This window comes from Diceros bicornis, chromosome X, assembly GCF_020826845.1.
Source record: "Diceros bicornis minor isolate mBicDic1 chromosome X, mDicBic1.mat.cur, whole genome shotgun sequence".
NCBI lineage: Eukaryota > Metazoa > Chordata > Mammalia > Perissodactyla > Rhinocerotidae > Diceros > Diceros bicornis.
The window spans coordinates 5,293,796-5,306,573 of NC_080781.1; the positions used below are offsets into that span (position 1 = coordinate 5,293,796).

General features: G+C 39.2%; 1 long non-coding RNA gene across 4 annotated transcripts in view; it reads left to right on the forward strand.

The window, feature by feature from the left end:
- Nucleotides 1-1,319: 1,319 nt before the first annotated feature.
- Nucleotides 1,320-12,778, forward strand: part of LOC131400705 (uncharacterized) — a 169,071-nt gene continuing 157,612 nt past the window's right edge. For all 4 annotated transcript variants that reach the window (XR_009217415.1, XR_009217414.1, XR_009217413.1 and 1 more), the window contains exon 1: nt 1,320-1,508. This is a non-coding gene — a long non-coding RNA (uncharacterized LOC131400705). The remainder of the gene's footprint in view (nt 1,509-12,778) is intronic.

Below are 12,778 nucleotides of genomic sequence, written 5' to 3' on the forward strand. Positions count from 1 at the left end.
AGCTAACATCTGTGCCCATCTTCCTCCACTTTATGTGGGAGGCTGTCACAGCACGGCCTGACAAGCGGTGTGTCGGTGCGCGCCTGAGATCCGAACCAGGGCCGCCAGTAGCCGAGCACTCGCACTTAACTGCTGAGCTACAGGGCCAGCCCCTTAGATGAATTTTTAATTTATTCTTTGTGCATGTGTATATTTTCTGCATTTTAATAATAAACATGTGAGTATTGTGGGAGATCAAGATTTGGCCACCCTGAAATCTATCTCTTTAGCTTCGTTGTTTTCTCTAGGGACATTTGACCTCCCCCACTAACTGCCTAAAGAATTTGACATAGTAACTCCTTCCTGGAACAGATCTATCATGATGGCTGTAAAGATAATGTAGGATAAATGTTACAATAGGAAAGGCACCAACAAGCCCATCTTATGGGAAGTTCTGTCTCTCTGGCCACATTCTCTGGATGGCCCTGCGAGGAGTTGCCAGACAATCATTTACATTTATAAGGGAAATCTCCATTTGTAAAGGTATCTCCCTCTCTGTTTTGAGAAGAGAGGGGGATGGCCTCATTTCTAGAGGCTTATCAATGTGGAAGGTGAGGCCTTAAATCTGCATAATAACCTTACTCTTGTTTACTGTGCTTTAGTGGTAATCTCCTGTAAATGACTCCCCCCACCCCCAGCATCCTCCTTTGTCGTTGGCTGAACATGGTATTTAAGACGAAAATTTCTGCTATTGTGTGGAGAAATGTAGTGTCCCTGCTTTCTCCCATGTATACATGTTATTAAACTTGGTATTATTTTCTCCTGTTAACCTGTTTTGTTAATTATTTGGCCAGCCATAAGAACCTTAAGGAAAAGGGCAGAGGGAGATTCTCCCTCTTCCTCCGACAGTATACTTTCTATAATAGAAAAATAAAATGCTTTTTGAAAAACTTACAAACTTGTAAAAATCTCAGAGAGGAATTCTTTTTCCCCAATCAGTAGGTGGTGGGTTTGGGTCTTGGACATAAATCAACATTTAATGAGCATCTTCAGTGTTAAGAAAATTTTACATATTCTCCCACAAACATGATGTGATATTGTGATTTATAATTAGAAATATATATTTGGTCTCCTTCCCGGTTTCTGGCACAGAGCTCCTAAAACCCTTGCAATTTCCTAAGTGATGAGAGCAATCAAGGTGTTTTTATGTTAATGAGGTGACTTTTGGAATGCACCTAAGGATGGGGGCTAGTTGCCAGGGGAACCAACCATGGATAGAGGGTTGGAACTTTCAGTCTCACCTCTCTGATCTCGGGGGAGGGGAGAGGGGCTGGATGTTGACTCAGTCGCCAGTGGCCAATGGAGGGGGTTCGGAGAGCTTCCGGATTGGTGAGCACGTGGAAATTTGGGACGAGTGGTGCCTGGAGAGAGCACGAAAGCTCTGAACACTTACTACATACTTTGCCCTGTGCATCTCTTCCATCTGGCTGTTCCTGCGTTATAGCCTTTTGTAATAAGCCGGTGATCTAGTAAGTAAACTGTTTTCCTGAGTTTTGTGAGCTACTCTAGCAAATTATTTGAACCCAAGGCGGGGGTCACTGGAACCTCCAATCTATAGCTTGTCGGTTGGTCAGAAGCACAGGTGACAACCTGGACTCGTGATTGGCATCTAAAGTTGGACGGCAGGCCGGGGGCGGGGGGCAGTCTTATGGGACTGAGCCCTTAACCTGTGGGATCTGATGCTATCTCCAGGTAGATAGTGTCAGAATTGAGTTGAATTGTAGGACATCCAACTGGTGTCCAAGAGTTGCTTTGTAGTGTGGGGAAAACCCTACACACACTGGAACTGGTGATCAGAATCTTACATGACAATAATTTTCTGGAGCAAATATTACTGTTCTTTCTTCAGAAGGCTTGCACAATTTTTCCAACACTATTATAACTACATTTTATTTTACTTGAGCATGTCCTGCCGCATAAGAAGTTGCGGGGGAAGGAGTAAGATTTGGATACAAAACTGACTTTAATGCTCATGGTCTTTTCAGTGTTTCACCTATAAAAATTGTCAAGAACTAAATCAATTTGAAACAGTAAGAAGTGTGTACAAATAAGCAAGCAAATCATAAATCACCTACATAACAAGAGCACAAGGTAGCCCTGTTGGGGCACTGTTACCAGAAAAAAAATATATTTCCAGGTGAATATGCTAACAGTAAATCAGAGTCACTGAAGTAATTTTAGAGTGATAATCTCCATTACAAATGTGTCTATTAGGTGGGCATTCATATTCATAAGCAAATAATTGGAGGTTTTTTAATAGACATTTGATTATGGGGTATATTTTCACAAGCACCGAAATTAGGTCAGGTGTTTGCCTCATGTGCTTAAAATAAGGTTAATAAGAAGATTTCATAGAAAAGTGGTTCTTTAATTTTCTTCCATTCAGGACTAGCTTTATGAGATCAAATTGTGTGTCCTCTAACAGTGGCTAATCACATTGCACAATGCAGTTGATCTGACTTATTTTTGTACTACAGGAGTTTTCAGAGCCTTTACCATTTTATTGTTCTTTGGGAATATTCGGGAAAGGGTGCTAGTACACAGCTTTTCTAAGGATGCTATTTGTCAAGGTCTGAAGATGTTTTTGGTTGTCATAACTGGAGGGGGGTGGTGGTATTGTCATCCAGTGGGTGGAGGCCAGGGATGCTGCTAAACATCCTACAGTGCCCAGGAGCCCCCCACACCAAACAGTTATCCAGCCGCAAATATCACTAGTGCCAACGTTTAGAAACCTTGGATTGGGGAGGAACAGATGTGAAGAAGCTCCAGTTTTGTTTTACCTGCATATTTTATGACATGCCCTGGAGGCATTTCACTCAACTATGGGGAACCAAGAAGTGCTGCTTGAGGAAATAAACCATCGGGGTGGGACTCTGAGCCCAGGAGGTTCAGGAGTATCAGTGTCTGTGTGAAGAGTCAGTCAGTGATTTGTTGAAGCAAGTATGTGTGAGAGTTGAAAATATCCCTGTGAAATAGCTTAACATCTGACAACTGCCTGGAGTCAAGCATTTGGGAGGACATCTGGTCAACGGGCAGACGGACCCAATATTAATCCATTGGGTTGGGTTAAAAGATCCTGGTTAACAAGCACACCCTAAATAGAAAAGGTGCTTGGAAAAAGCACTCCCCTTATTATTGTAGGAGAGAAGCATCTATTCTGAGTATTCAAATCCAGGAGTTGTTTCTAGCCTGCTTCCACAATGGGAGCGTCAAACTTAGAAGAAGACAGTATCTGGATGCTATTATCTGTCTCAAGGGAGGATAATAAAGTTTGTGAAGGTTAAATAAAAGGATGTACCAGTTTATTGGGCATTTCTCTGAGTGCTCAATGAGTTAAATATAAAAGGAGCACATTTATATTTCATGAAAACAGGAAATGCATTGGGGCACAAGCAAGGAGAAGTTGAGGTCCCATGACCATATCTTACACCAAGATAGCAAGTCCCTTCTCCCATCTTCCTGCTCCTCTGGGCTGCAGTCCACTGCACAGGGTAGGACTCAGGTATGTTCTGGACCAGAAAGGTCATTCCTGGCAGTCCGCAGGAGACATCAGTGGGGAACCAGGAACCAGAGGTGTCAATGCCTGTGTCTGGCATAGATAGGGCAGGCAGCCCTGTGGCACTCTGCTTGCAGGAATGATTTGTTTTTGAGCTCACATGAGATGTCATTTGAATTCCTAGCAAAACTCGAAAAGGCTGGATAACTCAGATGGAGAGAGCAAACCAGTAAATCTTGGGTCATTGATGTTTGGGTGGGATCTCAATTTGACTCCCGGGAAAATGAGAGCAAGGGAATTAAGTTTAGATTATGATTAAATCAAATATGGACAAAGAGAAGAATAAACTGGAGAGAAACAACAGCTGGAACAGTTATGGAGCTTTAAAAAATGTCTAAATTACTAAGAGGGAGTAACTTCTTAGGTAGCAGGATATGCTCAAATAAAATAAAATGTAGTTGTAATAAGGGTAAATGGAATTGTTAGTAAAAGGAATATGCACACAGTTCCTTTCTTGTATGCCACATCCATTGGTCTGTTGCTACCATCTTTCTTTATCCCCTATATTTTAATCAAGCATCTACTGTGTTCTGGGTACAGTGCTTGAACTTGGGAGCATAAAAATGAATGAAGCACATTCCCTACCCTCTGGAGTTCACAATATATAGTGAAGGACAGACATATGCAGTGACGGGAAACATAATAATGGCCATTGTATCATGGTAAACACTGCTTTGATGGTCAGAGATGTGATGATTTCTAATTACACCGGGGGAGTGAATTGTGGCCTCAATTGGGCTTTGTCTGACAATGGAGGTTGATATGGATATTCTATTCAAAGAAAATAGAGAAAGCCAATTACGAAGTCATAACTATCCACTGCATATTTCAGCTACCTGCCAGAAGTTCAGTGGGGATAGTGTGGCTGAGCAGAAACAGGCAGAGGGACATGGTAGGTGGGGCTAGAAATGCAAGTTGGGGCCATTTCATCAATGGCCTCCAAAGCCATGCACATGAAGATGGATATTTAAGATACATGAGTAACGCTTGTCTTTTACATCACATTTTAATTTCATTTTGGTCAGCATTGACCTGATAAATGCATATATTTTTTCAATTCAGGTGAAAACACATTTCTTCTTTCAATGTCTTTATTACATTCCTATTAGCCAAGAAATGAACCCATTCATGGGTGAAATTCAGCCCTAGGCATTCAAATACCTAAAGCCCATCCTCTCTGCACTGTGATTTCCAGTGGGGAGCAAGGCAGTCTTTCAGAAGGATCTAAACCGCTGGCAGCAGCCATTACCTTGGATCAAGTGTTTCCCCTGCTCAGAATGGATACCCACCTGCCTTCCAAAGGAGTCCACAAGGGAAGTGGTAGGTTTGATGACCCCTTGGCAGTCACACAGCACTCAAATGTTACGTTGCTTTGGTTAGTTATTCTTCTCCACGTGTGAGCAAGGTGTGCTCATGTTGTTATCACCCTTCTTCGAAGATGAAGGAATAGACAAAAGCAGAAATGACGTCTCAAAGTCAAACAGTCAGCGCCATCTGCAGGTAGAGAGCTTAACTAAATCTCCAGATTTCAGGCTTCTCTCTGGGATTCCCGAGGTGTGTTATCTCGCCCGCCACACGCAGCACTGGAATTTGCTAATTATTGATTTCACACTAAATAGAAAAAGAAGTTGTATTTAATATAAACACAACGTTTTCAGAAAATCTATAACCTGTTGTGGTGCATTTATAGGAAAGTGGTAACATTTCTATATCCAATGTGCCAAGTGAAATGGGATTTATCGGTAGGTCTAAGGTTAGGTCAATGTGGACAACGGAGAAGGAGAGCGAGTTTCTGTCACTTTTCTGCAGCCTCAAGGCACTAGGTCAAGGAGATACCAGGAATGTTGTTCTGGATGAATTGGAAGAATAATCCCTCCTTGAGTGGCACCTATAATCTGGAAGAGGAAGCTTGTGTTCATCAGACTAATCCATTTGAATAGTTTGGTGAATAAGAACTTCATCAGATTGATTCAGAAATGATATGACAACCAAAGACACTTCTTGGTGTATCTATCAATACTTCCAGGTTCAAGGGTGCATAGAGCCTGACTGAAATGTTTCTTGAGACATCTGGTATCCAATATACTGGATTTTCTTTCATGAATGCAAATTTTTTTAATTAAAAAATATTAAGAATTATTTTGGGGGAAAGTTATTTAAAAATCATTGGTTCATAGCTAAACACTACACATATTTTTCCAAAATTCAATGGCATTTATAAAAGCCACATTTAGTTCATTTATATACAAATAATCTCATTTATTTAGCATTTTAGCATTTACCTAATGTACTCTGGGTTTGAACCATAGACTAGAGCCTACAGAAATGGGAACTTCCACTCACCTCTCCATTGAAGGACAGATATTTCTGTATCCTCCTTCCACATTTCTTCCCCTCTACGTGCTCTATTTAATAGCTGCTTCCCATGGCAGAGTTATTTGGCTATCATCAGGGTTGCTGCACTTTAGGGTTTGGGAGCCAGTGCAATCATGCTCACTTCCTCTCTTCTTGTGGTAGGCACACAGGCTGGATGTTCTCATGCACCTTGGTTTGGTGGGGGGGCTTGGCCATCTTCAAGTCAGGAGGGACTGTGGGGAGCCCCATTGGTCTTTAATTTAGCCTTTACTAGAAAGCTGGGATTTTGTTATTGTTACTGGCACAGCAAGAGTATTTGAACAAAGCTAAAATATTTCTTAGGGCATTTTTTGAAAGGATTATGATGAGCTTGCTCATTTCTTATCCAAAGAGATCAAGGATTATAATCATTCAGTTAATCAATAGTCTGTTAAAAATGGGGAAGCATATAAAATGCTATATGCATACCTACAGCGTATTTAAATATATATATATATTTAAATTTTATAGGAATTTTTTTTCATCTTTGTCAATCTAGTTGTTGAAAAAAAGACATTTTTTGATCCAGATGCATAGGGAAACTACTTTTCAAAACTCAACTCATTCCTTTTAAAAAAATAAAATAAAATAAAAATAAAATATGTATGTATTCACCTAGCCTAGAGGCTAGCCTGTTCACCATAAGAGTTCAGTATGTTAGCCAAGAATGTTTTACAGAAGGAATGGGCTCTGTTGATTAGTCTGACAAGATGATTAAATCAAGGTCATTTTAGAGAACTTCTACTGTGATAATAAAACTAATAATTTTTGATTTGGATTTCCTTTCTTTTTGTCTTCTACTTCCCATATGTTAGGAATCCTACAAGAGAACAAAGGGTTTTAAGAATGAGACATCCTCAACCTTTAAAAATATTCTTTTGATTTGATCCTGGGCAGTTGTTATTTAATTCATAATAAGTTTATTGTAGGTATGAGTTGCAGAATGAGAGATGCTCAATTTTGTTCTGTTTTCATATTTCTGGTTTTTTACTCCAAAATTGTCTGATCAAGTTTCCCAGGCAGCAAGTTTCACAAATATTGAACAAACAAAATTTGACATTATAGGAGAAAATTCATGTTTCTATCCATCTGTTCACTGAAAGAAAAGAGAGAAAAAGATTACTCTAAAGAGAATATTGAGTAAGATATTTCCAACTCATAGTGCAGGAAAATGACTCAAGTTTGTAAATTCTACATTTTGTGTAGCATCTCATGGGTCCCAGTTCTAATGAAATAGGCCTATCTAACGAAATAGACCTACGTGCACACATAGTTATTACAAGAGATGAGAATGATTTCGTGAAGTTTTTCTGCTTAAGCTTATTTCTTGGGTTAGATTGAATACAGATTCCCTGAGCTGGATCGAAGCCCGCCATGGGAGATAGAAAAGGTGAGGCCAGAAGTAGGTTCTCATTTCATGAAGCTCGGACCTACCTGTTAACTGACTGGAGAATTCATCATCAGATGGTGAATCATCAGATGCACGTGATTCCAACGCCCAGTAGGAATCTTGCTTTCCCTGAGTTTCTCAGGAATGATAGATACTTCGTAGCTTCAAACCCTGATGGTAGTTATTAGTTTAGAAATCAACTGATCCTGGCATTAAAAAATGTAACTTGTTATTTTTGCCATGATCACAGGCTGCTCTAATCAATTTAACACTTGAGTTTGCTTTCCCTCCTCTATAAGAGTAGATCAAGGACAATTTTTGTATCTATCTATCATTTATCATCTGCCTCTATTATCATTTTAAGTACTTCCCTAGTGTTTCATTGTACAAATTTGTTTAGCCAACCCTATTGATGAATATATAAAGTGTTTCTAAACTTTTCTCTATTGTAAACAAAAATATGATGAGTGTGTTTGTACAGCTGCTTACTCATTTGTTTGATTATATTCCTACGGTGAAATTGTTGAGTAGATGGGCATGCACATTTAAGATTTTTGATCTGCATTTCCAATTGTTCTTCTATACATCTGTTGACATTGTATACTGATACTAGGTGTTGCCAATTTTTTTCATCTTTGTCAATCTAGTTGTTGAAACAAAGACATTTTTGGATCCAGATGCATAGGGAAACTACTTTTTAAGACTCAATCTTTTCTTTTAAATAAATAAAATAAAATAAAAGATTTCCTTCTTTGCTGTAGATGGACTTTTTCTTTTCCCTAGTATTGTAGTTTAGGAACACTGCAATACTATTCCTAGTATTCCTGGGGAGCTTGTAGTCTGTCTTTATCATACTGAAACTAAGTTTTTTGTTAAATTTTATTTGAAAAGAAGAGTCCATCTACAGCATTACTAAGGAACAGTAAAAGATTTAAGAACCATAAAACTATTTATTTGTCAAGGAACTTCCAGCTCTAAGTCTAGGAAACTGAACAAAATGTTTAATATAGTTCAAAAGTAGAGATCTTTGTGTTCAATATTCTCTATTGAGCTCCTTATTACTATGGAAAAGATATAAAAATTAGGGCAACTTAAGTATTTATAATTTTCCTAACAAAAGACCATTTCATCTATTTTAATCATTAACTTGTATCAAGCATGTCTATGAGAAAAGAATAAAGGGAGCTAAATCATTCTTTGAAAGCACATGAATTATTAGTAAGAAATAAAAAACTAAAAGCAGTATAAAGCAAAATGAAATTAACAGACGTTTAAAATTTGAAATATATGTTGAAAAGAAAGTGTCCTCTAGGCACTAGGGTGAGAAATGGCATTTAACCTGGAACTTTTGTAGAAATCTATCGACATAGTGTTGTCAAAATGTATTTAAATTCTTTTTTCACCTAACGTCAGTGAGTTTGATGGAAATATTGAGTCCTCATGACACTTTATGAACTACAATCTCACGGGAGTTTGTTGGGTACTGTACATCCGCAAAGCAGGATAATGTTTGAGGGACCCTAGCAACTGTGACAAAGATCCCATGTAGGTGCAGAGTGATTTCAGGTGAAACAAAGACACAAGATTATCAATTGTAGCCTAAAAGGGAATAGTGTATATACCAGGGCAGCCTTTGTGGGAGTGAGGGTCTTCCTACAGGTCAGACCCTAACGCAGGGGCTAAAGGGAGGGATTGGGAACTGATGCCTTCAGGGACCAGGCAGAGAACCCTAAAGAATGGAATTGGTGGGTGGGATCTCCAGGTGAGGTGGGGCAGGTGTGTGCTGTCTACTCAGCTTCAATCCACAGTCACTGAGCAGAAATGCTGGTTGAGTATTACCAGACCATATGCTTTTCAAGAAAAGATAGATATCCTCTGTAATGATTATGATGATAAGACCCTACCGCTTGTTCCAGCCACAATCACCTAAGACCATTGCCTTCATTCCAGTATTTATTTTATTGCATGTTTCTCTGAACCACAGACCAGCATCAAGGCACTCTGGAAGTATGTGGACCTATATAAACGCCTCTATCCAGGGTGCCCTAGGTCTGGCTTTAACCAAAACAATTCTGGAAACCCTGTAGCAGAACAGAAGGGAAACCAAGGGTTCAGAGACTCATAGCAAGTTTTCACATTTTTTTTTCTGATGACATGGATGTTATCTTATCAAAGTCACTTTTGTTTGCAAACAACAGAAATCCGCTTACACAAGCTCAACAAAATCAACAAACGGAATTTATTACAAGGATACCACAGCATCTTTCAGCACCCTCCGGGGGGGAGGATGTATAGCAGGGCCTCGTGAGGAGTGAAACAGTGCACTGCAAAGATATTAGAAAGTGTGTTAGCTCTCTCTTCCTCCTCCTGCATGGTCTTGCAAAAAAAACATTGCACTTCAATGAAAAACTATGCATTAGCTCTTGTGCGCCCTTGCAGGCTGCTGACTCACCCTGTTCTTTGTCTTTGAGCTATTTTGCACCTCTTTGTAAACTAGAGGTAACTGATGGATACGCAACCTCTGTCTTATTCTGTAGAGTTTTAAGTGACCACCACTCCCCAAAAGAAAAGCTAGTTTTGCCTCCATTTGCAATTCATATTCCTTTGTTCCTTTTGAATTTGTGCTTCCCCACCCCACCCCCCCAGCCAATTATGATATCTGTCTGGCTCTCTCGTTGATTAATGAGTAAAATCTTTAATATGTGTTTATTTTTTATCTGTATGATGGTCATGCTTTTCCTTTTTTCTGAAAATCTTCTGTCCCCTATCTTGTTTTTACTGATTCTGCATGCACATGGAAACGTGGCTATTTCATCCCATGTTGACTTTGCATGACCGTGGTTCAAATAAACGGTGCCTCTAAATCTCAGTTCCAAATTCCTGACTGAGAAGAATACGTCTGTATGTGTCCAGCTGCCATCATTGCACACTTGCTGCAATCAGGTATGTCCAGAGGGTGAGACCTCCCAGTGCTAACATGTTAAACGGACCCAGCCCAATATGTTGAGATGTTGAAGAAGTTCTCAGGAGCGTGTGTGTTCCTGTGTGCATGTGTGCACTCTTGGTGGTTGGGAATGGTTCTTGCCCAGAGCAGATATTCAAACAAAAGTTGACAGCCCCAGAAGTAAAGGCTATAAAAATAACTCGTACATGCCTTACAGAATTGGGATATCCGTGGGAGCTATGAGGATCTCAAAAAGGAATGAGCGATGTTCATTCATTCATCTCACAAAACTTCATTAAATTATATCTATTATATAAACCCATTGATAGAGGCTCTGGTGTAGACCAAAGAGATGCAAAACAGACACATGGCTCACTGTAATTCAAATTAGTGTGTTATAAGTACTATAAAGAATTACAGATAAATGTCGGTGGGAGTCTGGAAGAGGTCAAAATGACTTCCTGATCGAGGGAATTAATAAGGCTTTATTGGATAAATAGCAACCAATGTGGACCCTAAATAAGAGAGCAGATTGGAACTTGTGGGAGAGGGTTGTGGTGGTGCTGGAGGTGGGAGCAGATGGAAGGATACCAAATGTCCTTCAATAAAAATCTCTGCGTTTCCTATAGCACACACTTCTGGGCTGACAGATTTCTAGAATAGTCCATTGTCTTTTAGCTATTTTGTGTCTCTTTTTACATTGTAGCTAACTGATGGGTATGCAAACTCTGTAGAGTTAGATAGCTTTTTCTCCTCCCAGCAGAAAAAAATGTTTGCTTCCATTCGCAATTCAATTCCTTTACTCGGTATGCATTGTTGACTTTTCCTTTCCACAGACTGTAATATCTGCCTGCTTCCCTCATATCATATATGTAAAATAAAATAAAGTCTTTAACACGTATGCATTTTATATCTGTGAGAGTCATGATTTTACCTTCTTCTGAAAATTTTTCTTTTTAACAAGCCCATTGGCTACATTCTTATTTTGTTGAGGTTCGTCTTTCTTCAATTCTCTCCCACAATAATGTCTCCTATTTCAAGAGACCATTTCATATTTAACTGGATACTTTTAGATCCCAACTCCCATCCTCAGAAGAAGGAATCTAATTGGCCCTATTTTGGCCACAGTGTTCACCCCTGGGCTAATCCATTGGCAGGGCATTGGTCCACTTCACCGTGTGCGGGAGAAAGTTCTAAGGCAAAGTTGATCGTCTGTGTGTCTTTTCTTTCACAGTTAGGAGCTGTAATCTTACAATGGAGTCACTTAAACCTAGTAAGCTCTTTATTAACCACTGTGTGTGTGGAAGGTCTGATTTTTAGTGGTCTGATTTATTTCATTTACGTAGATAGAACCCTATATAATGTGAGTGCAAGATAAAACCACGCTAAGACTCAATTTGCAAAAAGCTAGGAATTCTATTAATTGATGACATAATATTTTTCCCAAGGAAGCTTCAAACCTGTGAACATGATATCTAAAATATTATAAAGTAGACTGAGGTAAATTTTAGGAGAAACATATATGGGACTTGCTATATCTCCAGAGCCACATTCTTTAAACTATAGGAGTTCTTTTGCTTCTTGCTTTGTATGATGAAAATTATTTCCCATTTCTACTGGCTGTTTTATCCTCTTGGCACTGTAAAACTATTTATTGTTTATTTATTCTTTTGCAATTCTTGAACTGAGGCAGCAGTGTAAGAGCCTTTCTATCCAACCTGGGAGACAGTTTGATTGCCGTATGCATAAGAAGCATCTTAACATTAAATCTGAATCCTGAAGGCATGGAAGATTGAAAAGCACCCTGGCAGAGGAAAATCTTCTAGCAGCATTTCAGTTATTCATTGGAAAGTTGGGACACAGCAAATGGAAGTCTCAGATGTAGCAGCGTCACTAAACTTTCACAGATAAATTAGCAAAAGCAAAGACAGTAGACTGAATTTAAATAATCCTCTAATCCACAGCCACATGGTGTAGGGGTAAAGAGGAAGAATGAGAACAGACAGGGGTCAGTGATAATCCCCAAGCCATGATCTGTGGCTGGGAAATCATTGGGCTGAGAGTTAAAAGAAAAACTTGGACAGCATCATTTTCTACCTTCAGAATGTTTTTACTCCAAGTGAAAATCACTAGTTGTGAAACATGTGGTCTCCAAGTCTCTACTCATTGGAAGATATGAGTAGGGAAACCAGAAGAGTTTGTGAAAATTGAGAAACCATAATTCAGGTTTTTTGATTTCACGAAATCAGTACTGTATTCCCTCATTTTGTTCCCTTTTTATGTAAGCACATGTTCTCTTCAAATACATAGTTTTAAAGTGAAAGAAAATCTTTTAGACGTCAATGTCCAACTAAAAGAAGGAAACCATGAAGCAAAACCATGGAAGAAATTTTGGGTTTTCTTGTTCTTTTCTTTGGGAAGGTGAAATAATCAAGAAGATTGCCAGGGTCTTCAA